The sequence below is a fragment of the Lissotriton vulgaris genome, chromosome 3_1, assembly GCF_964263255.1.
Source record: "Lissotriton vulgaris chromosome 3_1, aLisVul1.2, whole genome shotgun sequence".
NCBI classification, from domain to species: Eukaryota; Metazoa; Chordata; class Amphibia; order Caudata; family Salamandridae; genus Lissotriton; species Lissotriton vulgaris.
In genome coordinates, this window is record NC_141689.1 from 1,042,601,581 (window position 1) to 1,042,625,103 (window position 23,523).

Consider the following 23,523-nt stretch of genomic DNA (forward strand, 5'->3'; position numbering starts at 1 on the left):
GCGGTACTCCAGTGCCTTCCTGGACCCCTGTATGGTGGCCATCGAATCCGCTTCTTCAGGGTCTGCACTCCTGGTTGCCTGGTCTGACGCTGAGGGGGTGCCTCAGGGTTGTGTATTGGGTGATTGTATTGGCCCCAGCCACTTTCAATGCCTTGTCTTTGACCATTTTGATTTATGTGCAATCAATCCCGTGCATGTATTACTTGGCAACTGGTAGTTTAGGCTGTATTCCACTCCGGGACCGACAAATAACTAATTACACTTCCAGGTCAAGCGCCACTTGCCGTGCTTTTCTCCGCTGTCACCCCCCACAAAAGAGCCAGGGGAGTCCTTTCATCTGCAGCGTGTGCTTTACCCCTGCTAAGCACTCTGCCTCGGGGGTTCAGCCTCGTCTTAAGCCGGCCCTGATGCATAAAGGTCATGTTTGTTCACTTATTCATCTTGCTTTGGTCAGCTCAGGGAGGTATGTAGCGTCCGGCTCGGGTGCACCACTGTGCTTCTGATGTGCCTCGGTCTCTCTGCAGTGTTGTGTTGCACAGTGGACCGCCACGGGAAACATCCTTTACAACGAAACTTTTACAACGCAGTGGTATTACAACGCAGGTTTTACAACAAAAACCATTACAACGCATTGCGCTGGGGGGCGCTCTAGGATAGGGAATAGATTTAATTTACTATCCAACACCTTCCCTAGTGTCCACGTGGACAGGAGTTGAAATAGTAAATTAAAGTATTCACTATCCAGCACCCCAAAGCGCTATGCGTTGTAAAGGTTTGTGTTGTAAAATTGGCGTTGTAACAGCATGCGTGGTAAAAGCATGCGTTGTAATGTCATACATCCGTGGGCTTCGACATCACCTCATGCTGCTCCCTTTATTTAACAGACCCGGCCAGGGGGGAGGGCTCCCTGCTGCTCCCCGCCGGCCCCCGTTCTGGGGCTCGACCCACAAGGCACGCTGGAACCGCAAGCTGCAGACTCCGTCCAGGATGTAGGAGTGAGTGAGGTAGAATGCGAGTGCCCAACCCCACTGTGCGGCCTGCCCTCGTACCTTCTCCGCAGGTCAAATTCCATAACCGGCATCTGCTCTAGGCCTCCGCCGCTCACAGGCCCGTTCCACCAATCCTCATCGTGCTCTCGTACTTAGCAACCGCAGCCAGTGGCCGGTCATCTCATGCTTCGGATCAGCTCCGCACCTGCGGGAGGTCGGTGCGCTGTGGCAACACTTAATTATGGTCCGTGAAAGCAGGATTTTTTTCAGGATTCCCAGGTGAACGGACTGGGAGCTTAAGAGGCTCACGTCCTGTCGGCCATGTTGCTTGGCCACGCCGAGCATATGTTAAGACAAGATGCGCCTAAAGCTCAGGTTAACTAGTACAGAGTGGCTAAACTGCAGGGGGATGAGTCTGTGGGGTCAGGCGAAGAAGCCGGAGAGAAGACGGGCACGTCAATTCCCTAAATTCAGTGGAAAGAATGTGAATAAACGGGGCCCATAATTCTGAAAAGGGGAAGGTTCTGGTGTCACCGCTAGTGAGAGTTTCTCCATTCCCAGAAGAAACAACAGTTTGTGTAGCCAAGAGGAGTGTTCCGGTGCAGGCGTCACTAGGGGGGTGCGGACCGCACCGGGTGTCACCCCATCAGGGGTGACACCAATCTGGTTAGTTACACTGGCTGGCTCACTGCACAGTGGAGTGCAGCCCCTCGGCTCAGCCTCGCCCTCACCTCTGCTGCCAGTGCGTGCACGCGCACGCCACCACGGTGCGCACTCGCAGCAGTTGCGCACCTGCTTACAAATTAAAATATTGCTACTGCAGTCAGTGCAGTGAGTGTGTGTGCACTGCAGCACGTCGCCACGCACGCATGCACGCACCGATGTGATGATGCTGGTGTGATGCAGATGCGTGGCGTACCCGCTTGGGCCTCTCCAAACACCTTTGCCATGCCAACCATTATCGTATTCAAAATGCTGGGTTGAAAGGTTGCTTACTTGAGCCAGGTGTCTTGAATTCTATTCTTGATAATCTGTCTTTAATCTGTGATTTATTTTGTTCCGTTAGACCATTCGTATATAATTCTTTACTGCATTTAAATTGTTTGTTGATTTTACTTTATGTTTTCAAAGGCTATTTAATGGCTTTGGTAGTCCTCTTAAATAACGACTGGCCAGAAGGCCGGTGGATGTCGGCTTAAAAACGTAATTACTTTTCGGTAATCTTCATTATCTTTAGTCATTATCTCCCTTTCCACATCCATTACCACACAACACCCACCTTCGATTGCTGGTCTTTAATAAGACTTGGTAACATCAGGAACAATTTTGGGAGTGCAAGCCATTTATAGCACCTACGGGTGGGTGGTGTCAGCTAACAGCATAGTTCCAAGTCTTTCTCACCAATCTAGAGGTGGATGACGCCTCCTAACTAATGACTAAGACGAGGACATTACTTACTAAGGATAATGACAACCAGAAGTCATTAAACCATCAGTATGACTCTTCTCCTAGGTCCGTGTTTATTTTGGATTAATTCCTTCTTTACTTTAAATCCTTTGACTCAAGCCCACTGCAAAAAAACTATTTGTGCCTAAGCAGTGGAAACAAACAGCCTTGTATTGTGTTGTTTGGTCAAATTGCTCTTTCAAATTTAAGAAAAGAGTAGAAACAAGATGTGCTCCTAGAGTAGCAGTCTCTTTAGTCACTTGCTCATGACAGTGGAGTAGAAGGTTGTGTCGACAAAGAAACCAGGAGAGCCAGAAAAACATGGAAACTAGGACAGAGACACAAGTACTTGTGCCTGGGGACAAGCCTGACACCGAGAGGGCAAGTGGCACAGGCGAATATCGAGTCATGCACGCACAGGCACAAGGAGGCAGGCAGGCATGGGACACGGTGATGGAGTCAGAGGTGGTGGGCCCAGGAAGGCTTAGAAGTGGACACCATGGAGACATGGAATCTTGGACACAAATGGACGTCACCATGCTGCAATCGGCCATCTGACATCATATGACGTGCATCCAATATATTCAAACATAGCATATCATAATATACTCAATAACAACTTTAATAATATTGCCTCTACCCAGTCTTAAGGGTATGCATCCATCAATACAGAAGGTAGAGCTATTTCATATGGATGATGTCATAGTTTCGTGATTTTAGTATATTTGTATGCTGGCAGCTTCACACGGATGCCTTAAATGCTGCATAACGTGAATGCTGTTACTTGTGTGGCAACTTGTAACTTATGATCTGGAGTAGATAACACTATTTTAATACTAAAGTGCTGTGACTCCTTGGTTTATGTCGTGAGGGGGTGACACCATGAGTTACCCGCACTGGGTGACACCAACCCTAGTGACGCCACTGTTCCGGTGTCTTATCCGTGCCCCAAGGTGAACGTATCACTTGGTGAGCTGCATTCAATGCAAGAGCCATTTGTCTCCAACACATCAGAGGATTCGGGAGCCCCAAGAGAGGAACGCTGGAAATCGTGGGGTGGTGGTATTAAAAGCTTTGTCAATGTCGTCCAAGAGACTTGATCCCAGTATCTAGTGAGTTTGGGACAATGCCATTAAAGAGAGTAAACTCCTGGTGCTGCCGCCGCCCCTCCACCAATCCACAGAGCGACCCATGCTCCACCCATGGAGCCTCATCAGCTTATAGTACTAATAGGCAGTATTTTTCAGTGCCAACCATTGAGTGGGCTGTTTGGTGCACCCGATAATGTAGGTCATCCCATTCTTTGGCAGAAAGGGACCGGCCTATCTCAGCTTTCCACCTCCGTTGGCCAGGGACCTTGACTGCAGTTCACCCTTCCCCCCTCATATACAAGAGCCAAAGGGTAAGCACACAGGCAACAGGTGGTGGGCAGAAGGGGCTGGGGAGGCGAAGGGACAACAGAGGGCCTGTGGGTGTAGGGAAGGAAGCTGACAACAGAGGGCAGGTGGGGCGCTGGAGAAGCAAATGGACAACAGAGGGCGGGCGGGGGTAGGGCAGGAAGCTGACAACCGAGGGCAGGTGGGGCGCTGGAGAAGCAAATGGACAACGGCGGGCGGGGGTAGGGCAGGAAGCTGACAACCGAGGGCAGGTGGGCCGCTGGGGAAGCAAATAGACAATGAATGGTGGGTGGGAGGTGATGGGGAAGCAAGCTAACAATGGAGGGCCAGTGGGTGTGGCTAGAGTAGCAAGCAAGCACGCTGAAAACAATGGAGAACAAGCATTTACAATGCAACGGTTTCGCCTTTGGAAAAGTTTGAGCTATAGGTATTGTAAATGACAAAATTTGTATTTATGTGTTGGTTTTGAAAACAGATAAATAAATGGCATTGTCATTTACATTGCCAATAGCTTAATCTCTCGCAAATGTGAGACCTATTGTACCCTACGGACGAGCTCAGCAGACAGCAATTACTACCACACACACACACAGAGCCACACACACCCAGAGCCAGCCACACACACCCAGAGCCACACACACACACCCAGAGCCACACACACACTGGAGCAGTCACACACACACACTCTGGAGCAGTCACATACACACACACACTGGAGCAGTCACACACGCACACATTCTGGAGCAGTCACATACACACACACATACACACACTGGAGCAGTCACACACACTGGAGCAGTCACACACACACTCTGGAGCAGTCACATACACACACACACACACACACACACTGGAGCAGTCATACACACACATACTGGAGCAGTCACATACACACACACTGGAGCAGTCACATACACACACACTGGAGCAGTCACACACACGCCGACTGCTCTCTTTAACCACTACTGTGCATATATACAATCATGTCCACAACTGATTAACAAATCAGGCTTCAACTTCTAGATACTACATCGTACAGGCTAACAAAACTTTATAAATAACTTGACCAAAGAACTCTTAGTAATCTACAAAGAGTTCTTCCTCTCCCTCCACCATTCTTCGTGTTGTTTAAACTATACTACGTTGTACCTACCTACCTTCATTTTGTTTTGTGGCATAATCAACACTTGGCACAAATACATCCCCTACTGAATTCACCAGTTTAAAACTGACATATGCAAGCCATCATGCACATCTTCATCAACACTATTGCGACCATGTGTTCCCTAAACATTTTCAAGCTGCAGAGGTCTGTATCAGAAAGAGTCTCTCTGCCCAACTGTATACCAATATCAGGCCTGGCCTCGGGTGAAGTTATTGAAAATGTGTCAAAAGCACCTTTCCCTGCTCACTTAACACAGAACCTTTTCAAATGCGACTTTCTGCCGCTTGACTGGAAAGATCTTCTTTTCTTATCTAGCCACAAAACACTCAAACGTCATTTCACCCCAATTGCACTAAATCTCTAAACAGGTGTCTTTTTTGTTAACAACAATATGTTTCGTCTATCCATTTAAAAAAAGATTTCAGCAGATGTATTGTCTATAAAACCAGTGAGTGCCAGGGTACTCCACGGTAAAGGTGTAGTTCCAGAAAAATACAAATAAATAAAGACATTGCCTTACTTAAAACCAATTCAGAATTGCCTAAACTGTCGTGCAAAGTGGCAGTCATTTTAGGGACTGTGACTTACTTTTCATTGACGGCCTTGAACGACATAAAGAAACAGACATCAAAGAAACATAGAAGGGGGCGGGGGGGTCAGAGAAAAACGGAAAATGGTGATAAAAAGGAGAAAGCAGTGATGAAGAGGCAGAACCTGCAAAAGTGAGATGAAGGAATTGCAAGGTGTTAGAATGGGGTCGAATGGAGTTTGCACAGCCTTGTTTTTCGAAAATCACAGCATTTGGAAGCTGTGCCATTACAAACAATCTTTGAGCCCTTGAACTTTAGGAGGTGGGGGGGAAGAAGTGAATCACACACACAAAATAAGCACTTCTCCCTTTCCCATTCACTTTTAACATTCTTTTGGCCATGCTAAGTACTGTCGAGATGCTGCGAGGAAGCACGAGTGTGAAAGGCACTGCCAGGAAACGGAGGCCAGAGCTCTTCCTTCCTCTGCTCGCCTACTGCAGTGGCAGTTTAAGAAGCATTGCCCACCTACCGTGAGTACACCTTTCAGTAAACTTTGAGAAGAGAGAGCCTTCCGGACAGCTTCAGAAACCACCAAGCCTTTCAGACATGGGGACTCTGCCGTCTCCAGCTTCCGATGGTCGCTATCATGGGACTTTCTGACATCACGATGACGTCATCAGAGGAGACGTCACCTGACGGATACTGCGGCCCGTGAGGCTCTCATGTGACAAGACTGCCTTTCATAAGCAGCAATTGATAGACCTTGTTCAAATGTAATTCGAAAGAGTGATAGATATTTTGCGATAAAAACAAGATGTACGCTCCGTCGCACTCATTGTTGGCTTTATTCTGCCATTTAGCCCAGGGGGTCGCTACCAGTGGTGCGAGCAGCAGATGCAGTGACGCCGGAGCCCTGAATCCTGAGGGGCCCATTAATCCCTGATATATGCCAGCGGCTGTATATCTCATGGGGCAAACGTCTCGGAGTGTTGAATGAAAGCCTGTTCTAAGAATCAGATAAAAGTATGAAGTGAAAACTAAATAGTTTTATATTCTAATAGCAGACTTACTTTCCACATGTCTTCGCCATACAAATAACTTTAAAAGACTTTAAAGAATACAATAACATATATCGCGCCTTCCTCTAGAATGGTATGTTAATCGGTAATGCATAGCGCCTATGTGCCATTGGTGTGGCTGCTAAGTGCTCTGGCTCGTCTGCTCTGTGCCGCATCGCACTGACAAGACTATAGCCGCATTCAAATATTGTAATTCACCAGGTCCGAACTGCTCCCGCCTCCCTTGTTTTCGAAGATTTATGGGTCATTGGAAATGATACACGTGGCATGTGACTCGCAACATGTTCCATTTCTCTTAAGAGAGTTCACAGACGCATAATGAATGAACCTGCTTCCGAGGTGTGAGTGTTTGCTTCAAACGCAGCCGTTGAGCCTTCCGAGGTCGATAGCACAGTGCTATGGAGAAACATGAGGGCGGCAGGGTGTGGGGATCAAAACCCAGTAGTTAGCACGGGTATTTCGGCATGGCTGCAATGCGGGGGTTGAAGTCCTCTGCTCCCGTTAGGGGCCCCAAGGACTACACCTCCAGAACGCTCTGCGGCAGGCAGGAGCGAGCCTATAGCAGGTGACCCGGAGGCAGGCGACCTTCCCATTGGCCGCTGTCTCCGGCAGGAAATCCCTGCCTTAAAGTCCGCGGTGTGAAACTACAACTCCCAGAATGCACTGACGATGTAAGATGGCTGGCGCCGCTGCCGAAGGAGGGGTCGTGTCTCTATCTCGAGAGGGCCCCCCGCAGGTGAGTGGGGGCTCACCGGAGCTCGGGTCGGAGGTGCTACCGGCTTTTAGTTCTCCCACTATCTTGAGAGGGTGTAAGGGGGCGCGGGAGAGGGATCTTCGGGTGCTGCGGCCGGAGGTGGGGGGGGGGAGCTGAACGGCGGGGGTCAGCACACCTGTGTGAGGGAGCCCGGGGGCACACGCGCATTGCTCCACGCAGTCCTCATGCTTTATCTTTCTCAGACATCCACATGCACGCCCCCCCCCCCCACCCCCATGGTCTCCGGACGGGTCATGTGATCTGTTGTACTTGCAAACTATGCACGCACGTCCTTTCTCACACCGCACTCTCTTGAACACACTTAAACGGGAAAGGGAGGCAGTGCTCTTTGACTCTCAACAGTTCGCCTCTAAGCGCTGTCAGGTCCTGGGCCGGCAGCCAATCACAGCGCGGCCCGGGGAATGACGTCACGGGGGTGTCCCGGCCGGCAGATTCGGGGGCGTGTTTTTCGCCCTCTCCCCTTCCCATTGGCTGGAAGGTAAAATTCCAGCCAATGGGAAGAGGAGAGGGCGGTACTTAAAAAAAGACACAGAAACGCCCCCAAATCGCGTTTTCACCGGGAAAGCTTGATTGACAGCCTCTTTCTTCCAATGGCTAGCCTCCATTTATGGAGCTAGCCAATGGAAGAAGGGGCGGATTCAAGTCCCCCATATAGTAAACAATAGCTTTCGACTGGGAGGGGCACTGCTTTGCAGTGCCCCCGCCAAGGTCGAAACCTAAAAAGCAGGAGGGGGTGAGAATGCAAGCCTACAATGAAGGATGGGCTGCAGAAATGCAGAGGACAGGTGGAAGGGGATGGTAAAGCACACCGACAAACGAGGACAGGCAGGCCTCAGGGTTGGGGAAACACAGACAACAGAGGGTGGGTGGTATAGTCCGGAAAAGCAAACAGTCAATCAGAGTGCAAGGGTGGGGTTGGGGTAGCAAATTGACAAGGTTTTTATGGTAAGCAACAGGCGAGCTCCAAGCCCACTGTAAGCAACTGCTGTGTGATTGTGCGCTCTATACATGAGACAAACATAACGTGATATCTCACAACCTACAGCGCATGCACTTCTTAAGCGAGACCTAAAAACATTGTAAGCTGAAAGTAGCTTTTTTTCTCATTGACGTGGAACACCCTAAAATGACACACACAAAAAAGGATGACATATGGCGATATTTTTTTTTCTTGACGACAGCGAGTTCCTTTTTATTTTGGTCAATTCAAAATATCGTAAAATCACAGAAATTAATATGAATGTTGTTTATGCTATGCAAGTTGACTGCAGAGTGTTTAACCTACTTTATTCTTGATCGCACACATGAATGCCTTTTGGGAAAAAAACAACGTTTTCCGGGGCATCGGACTTTCTCGGAATAAACTAGGCTTCCAGGGACTTTAGGTCACAAATAACTGTACATTACAGGTATTTGTGCGCAGCGAGCAGAACAAGAACGTTCGCGTTTTATGTGTGTTTTATAATGTAAGTGATGAAGGTTAATGGGACAGCCAGTCTGCCTGTTTGCAAGGTGTGAGGTAGAGCCGGAGGCTAATGCTTTGATGCCTCGTCCATTGCATAGCAGAAAAGGAATTTTAATTGAAAAGCTTTCTGTGGTTTACAGTCTGTGGAAAACAAGTCGCAGTCGGGATATTCGCATCACAATATTACTTGGTTTAGGATTAAAGCCCCGTTGATTCGGGTTGCAATTGTTTCACCATCCTCAATTATTTGGCACTCTATTCGCAATGGAAAAGAAAACATGTTCTAGTTTGTTGTTTTTGTTCTAGCATTCCTCTGCAAGTAAAGTAGCAATTTATTCTAATATTTGGTCAATGTAATTCTAGTTTATAAAGAAAAATTTAAACAATCTTTCATTATCAAAATAACACGTATGTACGTACCTTAATATGGGTATAGTAATCAAGAAAGAGCTTCTTCTGAATTACCCAAACTTTCAGCACATTAAAGATAGAAACCCAACAGCGCTAACGGTATTAGGGAAAATTATGGAGAAAGGGAGGTATAACTAATCCATTCGTCTATGCAGAAAGTGATATCACTGCAGTTCTCCACATCAGTCTCTAATGGAAGTGACATCACTGCATTTACCAGCATCTCTGTTTACAGGAAGTGACATAATTAGTTTCTTACCAAAACCTTTCTTAAAAGAAAAAGCTAGTCCTTCAAGGGAGGGTACAGCGTAGCCTAACAGTCCTCCCCCCCACTCGCCTAAGGCTCAATCATCTCACATTTCCTGTTCAACCTCTATCTCACACCCTACTTGATATCATCTGTTGCTTCAACCTAACTTGCTACAATTAAAAAGATGACATGCAGATCATTCTAAAGATTAAGGAATTAGGTGTGCAATATTTGACCACTGCCTTCCTGCCACTAATGAAAGAATGATGAACAAACCACATAAGCGTCAACTCTTCCAAAACAGATTCTAAACTAGGGAGAATGGAGGGACTAATATCTTCTGCTTGATGTGATGCTGTTTCTGACTAGTCTGACTGGGATCCTGCTAATCAGGACCCCAGTCTCTGTGCTTTCTCCCCTAAATTGCTATGGTAAGTACTTGGGTACATCCAAGATTGGTCACTGGTGTACACTTATCAGTCCCTAGTATATGGTACTAAGGTGCCTAGGGCATAGGTACACCAGGGGTCCCCCATGGGTTAAAGCATGTATTATGCCACCCATGGGAAACCACTCATCTTTTAACTACATGCCTGCCATTGCATCTTGAGTAAGCTGGTGCTAGCACCACTTATGAAAAAATATAGGTTTCCCAATATCTTAGGTCACTGCACTTAAAATCTATAAGTCACCCCTAAGGCAGGCCTTTCAATCCTGAAGGCAGGGTGGTGAGTTCTAAATGTCAGGGTGCCCCTTCATGAGCAGGACACCCCTACAGCCTATGAAGTCCATTCTCCCTGGTTGTAAGTGAGACAGTCATATAACATATAGAGGGGCACAGCGTCATTACGCAATGACCATCTCAAAATTGGCTGCAATAAATTCTATCATATTTGGTATCAAACATGTTGGAATCATACCTCCACACCATAAACGGCGTGAGAAGTGTGATTCCATGCACTGTAAAGCTCCTCCGGGAGGCCCTCAGTGCTCCCTGTACCAGTCTTCTAGACCCGGACAGCACAGCATGGCTGCTGCTGACCAGAGACACGATTCTGCCCTGCTGCAGGCTGAGGCAAGCTCAAGCAGGGGAAAGCAGAACAATAGGTATCCTGTCACATGGAGGTGTGACCACCTCCCAGACAGGGTTTAGTTCTGCGGGGTGGGAGCGATTACTGGCGCCACTCAGTCTGCTTGAAGGGTTCATTTGGTGCCCTCTTGCATAGTCCAGTTCAAATCAGCTCAGGGATCTGTTGGCTCCCACTCCGGCGTAAAAACTGGACAATGGACATGGGAGTTCTCTCCCTGGGAGGGAGCCCTGAATCATCCCAAACCTTTCCTTAAGGTATTTAAGGACTTAGCTGAGGGTGGGTACCTAGATTCGTCGTGGAACAACAATCATTTCAGACACTACTACTTCTTCAACCGTCTGGGCACTCTGGACATGGGTCTGGGCATCAAGGCTGCAACTGGGAAGACTCCTGCTGCTCCTGATCTCGTCACCCTTCTCGTCTGCTGTGACGTCTGTGCCTATGCACCATACAGGAACCTTGGGCATCCAAGACACCTGAAGGAATCTCCCTTGAAGTGAAGGAGTCACTTACTTGCATCTGCAGGCACTGCAACCAAGTTGACCGCTCTGATGATCCTGGGCTCCCACGGACTCAGAAAAGGTCAGCAACACATGTGATGGTTCTTCACACCCCTCAAGGCCTGCCCTGTCCTCTCATCAAGTTTGAAGCCAGTATCCCTTGTCGGAGCTGCAGGAACCGACCCCTCTGCAACTCGTCGACTTGCAGTTGCAAAGGCTTGTTGGCTCCTTCCACCAAGATCTGCAGTCTCCAAGTAGCTCCAACCTCGAGCTTCTCCAGAGACGAAGATCTTTGTCCTCACTGCATCACTTGCACCGTGGTCCTGCATCTTTGGTGAGCGCCTCCAGCCTGTGAGTCCTCTTGAGGATCATCTTTGAATTGTTTGGGCTCCTCTGATTGCTCAGGCCTACCTCGACTCCCCTGCTTGTGGTGAGTCACCTGGACCTAGCTGGTCCTGACACTGCACCTTCTTTGCTTTCCATGTTGTTTGCAGTTGCCAAGGCTTGTTCGTTCTCCCGACGAACACTGACCCCTCAACTCCCAACATCCAACATTGGACAGCCTGTGAACGGCTCCTGGTCTTCAACAGCAGCACCTAGTCCTCACAGCTGCAACTCCAAGGTCACCGTCATCTCTCCTGCAGCACTCAACATCGGTGAGCATTTGTCTTCCGTGCCTCCTGGTCACTCCTGAGTGGTATTGACTCTGTCCTTTCTGCTAGCAGGTACTTTTCAACTTGAATCCACCTTTGAGTTCCACCGGACACTTTCACCTTCCCCAGCAGCAGCATCTTCCTGAAGTCCTCCATTGGGTTCGACAACAGTTTCCGACGCCACTTCACATCTATGCACCGACTTCCCTGGTGACGGAACTCTGGTACCTAGGGTATCCACGCGTGGGGTGGCTCTCTAACCTTCTGTCTTCCACAGGGTTTCTTCAGGGTCCACTGGGAAGGGTCCTCCTTCTTTAAAATTGCAACCACGACTTACCCACTGACTTGTATTGATCCCCCGGTTGTGTTCCCACTCTGCACACAGCGTCCATGGGGCTCCTCGTTACTTACCTTGGGTGGTTCTTTCGGTCCCTGGCACGTCTATATCTTCTGGGTATAGTCTTGACTCTAGTCATAGTTCACATACCACTACTTGAGTATATGGTTTAGTCTCCCGCTGGTGACCCCTTTGTATTACGTGCTACTTATCTGTTTCTACTGAAAAGTATTGTGTGCATTGTGTATATCTCCTGCTAGGAGATATCTGTATGTATTAGTGAGTGTCTTATAATAAATATATCTTTTTATAACTACACTGTGTGGTTCTCTTTCACTTAATCTATACCTATAAGATTATGTTCTGGTAAAACAAGCTGCTTTACACTCCTTCTGAACTAAGCCTGAATGCTTCTTTCCCCAACTCCTACTTAGAGATTTTCTATGGTTGTCTAAGACCACTAAAATCACCATAAGTGTACACCACATACCAAGTCAGTTTCTCACATCCTCAACTACCTAAACCAAGAAACCCCACTATCCTTATCACATGATGTAAGAAATCTTGTGGTGGATGTGGGCACCAGCCGGTCTCTGAAACATTAAGTGAATCAAGTCACAAGAAGTGTCTTCTACACAGTTAGAACATTGTCATCTCTCTGCAGAAACGACAGCCACTATCACCCTTATTGTGTACAGAATAGGCCCACTCTTCTTCAAAAATTGAAACAGATCCAGGATTCAGCCGCAAGACATCTCCTACATCTGCGTCCATGAACACACATCACACCAGTCATTTTTCTCTATCGCTATAGCCTGAAGCTCTGAAGGCAAGGCTCTCTGAATAGTCTACTGAACGATCTAAGTTGTAGGCTGTTCATCCAAGCTGTCTCCAGAGATACAGAGATGGAACTCTCCATTCTAGATTAGTATCTCTGCTGATCATACAGAAGAAACACATCCGTGGAACCTCTTTCTTCATATAAGGTGTACATTTATGAAACACCTTCCTAGCAAACATAAGGCTCACCAGAGATCAGCTGAAACTCAGGAAGGAAATACAGACGTTTTTCTTTCATAAGGAATAATGGACAGTCAAACTGAACAAAGAACACATTCCTATCCCCACCAAGGAAAATGCATAAATCAGATAATTTAGGACAAATCACACCAAAGAGTTAGAGCTTCCTAATATAAACAATGATAAGCACATGTTCATCTATCTCTCACTATACTTCCTTCCAATGCAACCATACGTGAAGCTGCATGATTGCAGGCACACAGATCACAGCCACATAAGAAGTGCATTACAGTATTCATCACACTACCAACACACTCCTAAGTAGGCCAAATCCATAATCCAGAACATTCCAAACAAATATGAAGATTATGCATTTTCTTCTTAAATCATCCTCACATCACTACAAGCCTTAGTGTAGCGACCAATGTCCGGATAAGAGCACTACTCTGATCAAGCATTTGATCAGAAAAGCTTTCTACCTAGGCCAGACTGAAATTCAACACTGTTGCAACCAAGGACTTCCCGATGGTATAGCATGTTACCTGTCTGCTAATCTGCTTCAGTGTCTCATCAGTTGTGGGAAGTGATATACAAGTGCAATTGCAATGCAATATTTGTAGCATCTATGCTTTTCACTTTGAACAGAAGCACATCATAGGGATAAAGTTTTGAACTGTATTGTTTTGCAAAATGTAAACAGTACTTCATACTCCTTATGAGGCAACAGAGCACTCTGATTCACATGAGGTTTGCCAGGCGCCCTTTTGGAGTGCATGGCTGATGGAAGGTGGACTGTTGTTTCCCGTATGCGAAAGGTGATGAGCTTGGTACACGAGACGTGCTGGAATGGTATGCACTGAACTTGTAACCGCATTAGCCTTAGGTATTCCAGAAAAGTGTGAGAAAAAAACTTGGTTGCATACTTGAATACTTGCCTTAATATAGATAATGATTTGTGCGATACAGTTATGTGTAAAGTAGTTATGTTGACTAATCATCAAAAACTATTGATTGTATCTTATTGTGGTAAATGTTGTTGAGCTAAGAAATACTGTGTTAAAGAATACATTACTCTCAATCTTCAAACCCTCATTTTTTAGGTCTTGCTAACCATACAGCTGAAACTGTCTGGTTGGAAAGGCCTATTGTGGGCATACCAAGAGCCTACAGTGGGCTTACAGCCGGCCCATAGCTTACCAATAAATGGCTTTGTCACTCTTATTTGCTTTGTCATATAGTTAATGGTTTTCTATATATTGTGCTCAGTTAGCATGAGCTTATTAAATGTTTAAACAACATATTTTCCTTCGGCTTCAGTTTGCACACGGCACATAATTATTATTGTAGCTTTCAACCTAGACGAAAGATGTGATTTATTGAGAATAATATGTTATTGCTCTGATATCAGCCGTGCCTGGTACACTTGGTACACTGTCTGCACACTGAGATCTATAGCCTCTAAGAATAACCTAACACAAGGTTGCTGGGAGGCCTGATCCTCACACCACATTAGACATAACACAAATAATGTTGCTGCCAACATTGGGCTCTACGCGGGTTTAAGATAGAGTTACTGAGAATGAAAAAACACACTTGATGCTTCGCATGCAGAGAGCTGGTAGCTGTTGATGTGATCTTCTCCTACTGACCATTAGAGGTATGGGCCCGCCCTGCTAAGAACCCAAATGAGACCTTCTTAGATATAATATAGTATGCTAAATAGGGTGCGCGAAATATAGGTGATACAAATTTCTATAGATTTTGAATTATAATATGCTATCACCGTTCGCTTACTATGGACTAGTGACTATGCTGATAACTCAGATTTTTATAATATGTATGCTGGTATTATATAAGATACTGCGTTTGAGAACCTTGCATTGAAAAATAAATATTTCAAACTTGCACGTGTGTTCATTGACTCCCAGTTTTTGTTTGAAATGATTATAGAGCGAAAGAGTGTTCATGTGTTCCACGATACCTGAGGTACCCTAAGTTTATGTTCTGGATTGTCTAAGTCATTGGGAAGTTATTAGAACCAATGAGACACTGTAGCTAGCTTGGTAAGGGGATTTCTGATACTAAGGTGAGTTTTGGGTCACCCTAACTCACCCAGGTTCTAGATCTCTGTGCACAGTTCTGTGGGAGAACGGAAACCCTGCTACATGGCGCCCATACGTTGTTGGCCTTATATCATGACACTCGAGTAGTATATCATTCAAACCTTAACCCCTTCATTCCCGTTTCTGGAAAACGGTGGTGTCGGACAACCTACCTATTTTTGACATAGGTCTTTTTCAAGCTTGAATTCATCTAAAACGGTTTCTTTGAATTACTACCCAGTTGTGCTACAAAGTATTCTTTGTTTTTTCCTGTTCCTGTGCTGACATGGCACAAGCCGTGGACATCCCGCAGCATAGTCGCATTGCGGTGCGTGACCACTTGCGGGCTTTTAATGTCCCTGTAGAAGGCTTGGCTGTGGTTCTGGTGGTGAGTGCGGAACATGCTTACCCGTACGAACTATTTTATTCGTGGGTGACATTTCCGGCGGTGGACGCTAATTCTGGAGTGTTCCATTCATACACTGCTTCAGCTGTACCAGTTGCGTATGCTCCGTACAGGGCACTGGAGGTTCCTATTGATGCTTAGCAGCATGGAGTTTGGTTTGGTGGCGCCCTACCACACGCTTTAACCGCTCCGAGGTTGGGTCCTTTGTCCATTCCGGGCAATAATTGGCCCGCTTTGGCCGGATTCACTCCTCACCCTAATCGCGCCACTTGTAACGTGGCTGATCTGCGGCGACTTCATGAAGTCGCGGTGTCCGTGATTGTAGCGCTTGTTCATTTCACAAGCCGTAATGTTCAGGACGCGGCCCCTAGGGGTGCGCAGCTTCGAGCAGAACAGGCTGGTTTGAAAATCAGTCCTGTCATGGTGAATTCCGTAATGGGCAAAAAGCCCCAGGATAAGGATGATTTTCCTTTCTGGCTTGCCGAGAAATTCGACCAGCTGGAGGCTGTGTTTTCTAATACGAATCCTGGTGAGAAAACACCGGATTCTTACACTTAGTTTACCGAAAGATTTGGCCCCTGAACTTGTTGACTGTGAGACCTGGGGTAAGACTTTTGCAGCGGTCTATTCGAGGTGCTATGGCACCCCGTCTGTGACCAACCTGTCTGCGGTCCTTAAACGTGTTCAAGATGATCACGGACCGGAGTCGGCGGTTGAGCTGGGTATGCGCCTGTGTGGCACCTTTGATATAGTTTGCGATCTGATCCTTGCGAATGTCAAGGGGAATGCAGTGAACTTTCAGGTGGCTAACGCTTTGGCGTTGATTCCCGAGGCAGAGAAACCCCGTCAGTTAGCAAGGATAATTGTGGCGGCTTATAAAACGGTCGGCCGCAATGCAAAGGGTCTTAAGACTTTTTCTGATAAAGAGAAAAAGCAGCCCCAGGGTCAGTCTACGGAAACTGGTGGTCAACCTAAGTCCAAGAAACAGAATTGGCCTAAAAAGCAGAATCAGGGTAAGCAACAACAACAACAAACACAGGTTTCTACTCCTGCGTCTCCGTTGCCTGCGCAGTCGGATCGAGTTTATGATTTGCGCGATCGCGCGATGATTAAATCACCTGAAAGATTTCAGACTTCTGACCAACGCTCTCCTCGTTCCTTTCAGGACTCATCGGCTCCGTCAACCGGTGGTGGAGGGGGCGGCAGGGGCCGGGGTGGCCAGCAAGGACGTGGTCAGCCCCGCCCGCGTAACGGTGGAGATCAGCAGGAAGGCGCTACGCCCAAGAGATCACAGTTTGCCATGAAGAAAGTCGCCGCCCTGACAGCGCATCGATATGCCCCAGATAGTGAGAACGCGGCTTCGGAATCTGACGTGGGCTCCTACCTTGCTGGACAGCGCGGCGGAGATTACCATAGTGAGAGAGGCCCTCCGTCCACTGTTGAAGGTGACAGCGACTGACACTTATGTTGTAATTGAAACTGCTGATACGCATGTTGCTCCCCCTGAACGTCTTTTTGAAATTGTCCTATTAATCGAAGGTGACATGCAGCGAACTGTAAAAGGGGTATTTTGGGAAAATCTTTCGTCTACGTATGACATTTTACTTTCGGAGGCTGACTGGCCCCCGCCTTTTGTTCTCGCAGCTCCGCGAGGGGAGGAGGTGATCCTCCCCAGTTTCGCTCACACTGTACCGAGAGTGGAGGCGCTGCATTTTGCAGAAGAGTGGGCTCTGGCACTTGCGCCGGCTGTGTACCGCAATCAGTGTGGCTGGGATAAATTGTCTCCAAGCCACGAGATTCCTTTACGGTCTCAGCCGCAGCCTCAACCACAATATCCCATACGGCGTGAAGCCAAAGCTTCAGTCGCGGCTATCCTTGAACAATTGGAATATCGGGGTGAAATTGAAACGTGTGTGTCACCGATGAATAACCCACTTTTTACTGTAAACAAGCCGGACGGCTCATATCGTTTGGTTTTGGATTATAGGCATTTAAACTCGCATTGCCGTAACTGCGCAGTACAGAATACTCATGGCTCTGCTTTAGTGAATAGTCTTGAGCGTACGCGGTTCAAAACCACGCTTGACATTTCCATTTTATGCCCATAGATTAGATGGTCTAAGTTCCCAATGGACCTGCTTTACATGCGGCGGAGTGCAAAAAATGTTTCGGCGTCTCCCGATGGGCTATAATAATAGTCCTGGAGTATTCTCCGCCCGCATAGTCTCTCTTTTGGAGGGATTCGACCCAGTTGCTTGTTCGTATGTGGATGACATTTATCTCACAGACGACGATCTTTGGGAGCATCTGTGTCGAGTTAATAGCATAATTTGTAACTTTGCAGACATAGGTTACAAGTTTAACTTTGCAAAGTCGGATATTGCAGAGTACACAGTGTTGTTTCTCGGCTACGAGCTTAACAACGAGGGAAAGGGGTTGGCACCTCACTTCCTGGAGAAATGCGCACAATTGCGCTCTCCGACAACACTGAAAAAATTACAATCTTTACTGGGCTTTTTGAATTTCGGGAGGACTTACATTCCGGAATATGCCCAGCGTATCAAGCCTTTGTGTGCTTTGATACAACCATCTTTTTCCAAATCATGCTGGCTGCCTGAGCATTCAGTCATTCTGCAGTCTTTGCAGGCTGATTTGCTCGCTTCTAAATACTTACAGACTCGTGATAACCAGACCAACCTGGTGATAAGAATTATCCCTGGGGCGGTGGGTTTCACGTACCTGACTTTTAATGAAGGGGATACAGTACCTATTGCTTACAAGTCACACTTGTACACTTCGGCTGAACTGCGTTTTTCCACTGTGGAGAAAGTTTTAACGGCTGTGCAGATGGCAATTCTTAAAGAACGTGCCCTGTCACAAGGTAAACGCATGTTGGTTGTTACCCCGTGTCCTGCCTTGGAGGCAGTTACGAAGGCCAGTGTACCAAATTCCAAAGCTTTGCACCCTAGGTGGATTCAGTGGGCTGCATCCTTGACATCCCAGGATGTCACGTTTATTTTTGACGCCACTTTACGGTCGCAGGAGTATTTACAGTATGAATTTGTTCATCCTGCTCCTTTAGCAATGCAGCCGTTGGAGGATTTCCATTGCATCATTTACACTGATGGTTCGGCGCAGGTTGCGCATGGCTCTAAACATGCCTACGTTTCCGCATGCGCCATTGTGGTCGGTGCCATGGTGAACGATGAGTTCAAGTCCAGTGTCGTGGACACGCAGACGCTTGGGGACTGCACCGCACAATTAGCAGAGCTTCGTGCTCTGATGCTTGCATTGGAGTACGCAGATCCAAGTGTGACGACTTTGATCATAAGTGACTCTTACTACTGTGTCCAGTCTTACAATGAAAACTTGTTCTTTTGGATTCAGAATGACTTTCGTGATTCCAAAGGTAGCACAATAAAACATAAAATGATCTGGGTCCGAGTGGCGGAACTTAAAGAGAAGTTGCCACTCGTGTTTGTGATTCATACTCTCGGCCATCAGCGCGTGGGGGTCCACGCTGTTGGTAATTCGCTTGCTGATGAAGCAGCGAAGTCAGCAGTATCAAAATACTTGGTTGCAGCAGTCACGAGGTCCAGACGTAAGATAGATGATGACATCTTGGCAGCGGTTGCTGCTTCTGAGAAGGGAAGTAAATATCCTACGGGGTTCCCTTCTAAATACACATACCACTTAAGTCCCGATAAGGTTCCTTATGTGAAAATTCCTGAAGTTGGCGAACGTTTAATTCCCAACTCGGATCACATGGCTAGTTTGATTACAGCGGCTCATGAAGGTGTGGCGTCTGCGCATGCAGGCGTCTCAGCCACTGTAACTCAGCTACAACAAAGGTTCTGGTGGCGGGTGTGAGAAGTTGGCCCGATATGCAACGTTCGCTATTCTAGCGACCGCTATGTATCGTTCCAACGACCCTTATGGTGTTTGGTTGTAAGTCAACCTATAGACCAGCTATCCTAGTAGCGTGGATACGAGCAGTCTAAGGCTAAAGACTCGAGAGGGCGCGTTAAGCCAGCTGTTTACCACACATGTACCCCTTGAACACCCAGTGAAAGGACACCACACAAGTGTTATGAAAATAAACAGGATATTTATTAAGATTCACAACAGCCCTGGACTCTTTATGAGGACAGGGTACTAAGCACAAACCAAATCTCTTAGGAAAATACTTCAAGTGCACAATTAAAACAAGTGTCCGAGGACACGGAAAGTTTACGGTCTCGGGCGGACCCGATAAGGCAAGTCGGAAGCGAGGGACTCGGGACCCTAGAGTAAAGAGGCTATGCAGGCACCGAAATGCCGAGTTACCTAGCCACGAGGGCTGCGGCTGCACAAGTCTTACAGGCGTCGGGGTCTTCGCTGACGAGCCAGGAGCCGGAAGAAAAGGAGTTGCTGGCCGGCGACCAGTGCTGAATAGTTCGTAGAGATCCAAGCCTGGATCAGAGATTGTTGATACCTGAAAGCAGAGGGGACCAAGTTCGTACTACTAGCCAGTAGTCAGAGGGTACCAGGATGGCACCGGTTGGCCGTCACCTCGACCAGGTGAGTGGGCGACGCTAGGCTCTGCAGTCTCACGGACCAGGAGGCGTTGTCGGCGACCACGGCGGAGGTGCGAGCTGTCCCACGAAGGATGATGCTGTCGGCGTCGCTGGGCCCAGGATGGGGCAACAAGCCTTGGCAGATCTCAGGGCCACGTGGTGGGCCTAAGATGGCGTCTTGAGTGGACCAGGAGGGTCCGGGGTGCTTCTCGCAAAGATGGAAGCAAGGGCCAGTCTGGAGCAACCAGACCAGCAGTGTTGGTTGTCGGGTGTCGTCACAGAAGGGCACAAGCCAGCGGCTAGTGACCAGACAACGTGCTGAGCAGCGAGCAGAAGGGCCCCACGCAGATCGTGGAGATGCTGGGAGACTGCACTTCGGTGCTGGAGCGGCTCAGGGTCGGCGCTTCTCGGACCCCAGAGCACTCACCAGGGAATCGCTTCGGTGGTCGTGCTGGTTTAAGAGCGTGCAGGTTCTGATGATGGCCGGTCCCTCGAGGTCTCGTCGCACCCACAGATCACAGCTGAGCTGATGACGTGGGTAGAGGTCAGAGGTGCCAGGGAAGCTGGTTCTCTTCGAGCTGGGCCGTCGGATCCTTGAGGAAGGACTTGCAGCAAACCGCAGAGTTCTTAGATGGTGCCCGCTGATGCAGGGTGACTACTCCTTAGTCACAAGGGAGAAATCTTGAGAAGAGTCTTGAAGTCCTTTCGTAGAAAGTATTCTTGATTCAAAGATGATCTAATTTTGAAGGGTCCCCGCTCCGGCCTTTATTCTAAAGAAAGGGGTGGGTACATGACTAGGTCCTGCCCTAAGGGTGGGACCAGGAAGGGAGGTAGTTACACCCCTCTCCCCTTGCCGGACTTTCCCCAGGCCAGGGCTGGGCCCCTGGAACTGGTTCTGACCGGCAGATGCGTAGTGAGCACCGGGGTGCCACTCCGCAGTCACCTTCTCGCAAAAGCCCTACCTACCCAGAATACACAAACCCTGTCTGGGACGGTGCGAACACCGCCCTTGACAGGAAACCCTTTGTCCAAGCTCTCCCCGCTGGAAGGACTCCCAGCAGCAGGAGGTCAGACTCGTGTCTGTGGTGGCAGCATCCATTTTGTGGAGCTGAGGCTTTAGTTAACTTTAACCGGGGTTCACAGTTACGTACATGTCGTGTCCCTCTAGAAGGGCGGAATGCTAACCTCGTCGCCAGAGTTGGTGAGAGGGCAGCATCCCGATTCGTATGACACCTTACTCGACATGTCTTGATAACGCGACACCGAAGTTACCGATGTGGTACGCGTTATCATGGAACAGCCATTGGGTCTTGATTCCGCAAGCTGCAACCGGGCTCGGCTCGGGCCAGAACCTAGTTCACTCGAGCCCATGCACTCTGCCTTCAGGATTGTCAAGGCCTGCCATAGGAGTGACTGATAGGAGCTCGGGTGTCCATTGTATGGTTAGATATAGAGCTACTATATCTAAAGCAAAGCGTGATTACACGACTTCGCCCCAGCTGTCGTGCAGCCAGTTGTGTCAAATTTAGGAGGCCAGCCAGGGGTGGCATAATACATGCTGCAGCCCCTGGCGACCCTGGGTACACCTATGCCCTGCGTTACGGGGTCTGATAAGGTGGCCCAGTACCAATTGGTAGATGCACCTAGGGTACATATTGTAATTTAGAAAGAGAACAGCCAGGCTGGGGGTCTGATTGGCAGGCCCACAGCCAGAGAAAGTCGTAAACCAGTGAAACAAAAGCAAAAAATCTGGGTGATCATAGGATTGCAGACCCTACTCTCCTACATGACCCCCCCCAAACGTCGGAACAATAAGCTAACCTTGACCAGGTGAGTCTTCTTGTTCTAAGTGGAAATATCTGGAGAGCCCATCGGCATTGCCATGATCAGTACCAGGTCTATGTTCCACTGTAAAGTCCATCCCCTGTAGGGAAATGGACCACCTTAGCAGTTTGGGGTTTTCACCCTTCATCTGATTTAGCCACAAGAGGGGCTTATGGTCGGTCTGAATCTTGAAGTGAGTGCCAAACAAGTATGGCCTCAGCTTCTTCAGGGCCCAAACCACAGCAAAGGCCTCCCTCTCAATAGCTGACCAATTCTTCTCTCTAGGGGTCAGCCTTCTGCTTATAAAAGCAATGGGCTGGTCTTGACCATCAAAATTCAGTTGAGAAAGAACAGCTCCCACACCCAACTCAGAAGCATCTGTTTGGACAATGAATGATTTGGAGTAGTCCGGACTCTTGAGGATAGGCGCCGTGCACATGGCCTGCTTTAGGTCATCGAATGCTTTTTGACAGCTCGCTGTCCACTGAACCTTTTTTGGCATTTTCTTGCTTGTCAGTTCGTTTAATGGTGTCACGATGGAACCATAGTTCCTGACAAACTTCCGGTAGTATCCAGTCAGGCCCAAGAAAGCTCGAACCTGAGTCTGGGTGGTTGGAGGAGCCCAGTCCCTGATTGACTGTATCTTGCTCTCCAGTGGCTGAACCTGGCCTCCACCTACAAGGTGGCCCAGGTATACAACCTGTGTCTGCCCTATCTGGCACTTGGTGGCCTTGATAGTGAGGCCTGCGGCTTGCAGGGCCTCTAACACTTTCCGCAGGTGGACCAGGTGATCCTCCCAGGTGGAGCTAAAGACAGCAATATCGTCAAGATACGCCGCACAGAAGTCATCCAGCCCAGTAAGGACTTGATTCACCAACCTTTGGAAGGTGGCAGGTGCATTTTTCAGACCAAAGGGCATCACCACGAACTGATAATGCCCACCAGGGGTTGAAAATGCGGTTTTAGGCTTGGCGTCCTCAGCTAACCTGATTTGCCAATACCCAGCTGTCAAGTCAAACGTACTTAAGTAGTTGGCCGAGGCCAATCTATCGATAAGCTCGTCTGCCCTCGGTATTGGGTGGGCGTCAGTCTTAGTGACTGCATTGAGACCCCTGTAGTCTACGCAAAACCTCATCTCTCTCTTACCACCCTGGGTGTGAGGTTTCGGCACTAGAACTACGGGACTAGCCCAAGGGCTGTCCGAGGGTTCAATGACTCCCAGCTCCAACATTTTCTGCACTTCACTCTTGATGCAGTCTCTAACGTGATCAGGCTGCCGGTAGATTTTACTCTTAACGGGCAAGCTGTCACCAGTGTCAACCTCATGGGTGCACCAATCGGTCTGACTGGGTGTTAGAGAAAACATATGTCTGAACGACTGAAGAACCTGTTTACAGTCGCTCTGTTGATGTTCGGAGAGGCTGCCACAAAAGACAACACCATCTACCGATCCATCGTCAGGATTCTGAGTGAGCAGGTCGGGGAGAGGGTCACTCTCTTCTTCCTGTCCCTCATCTAGGGCCATGA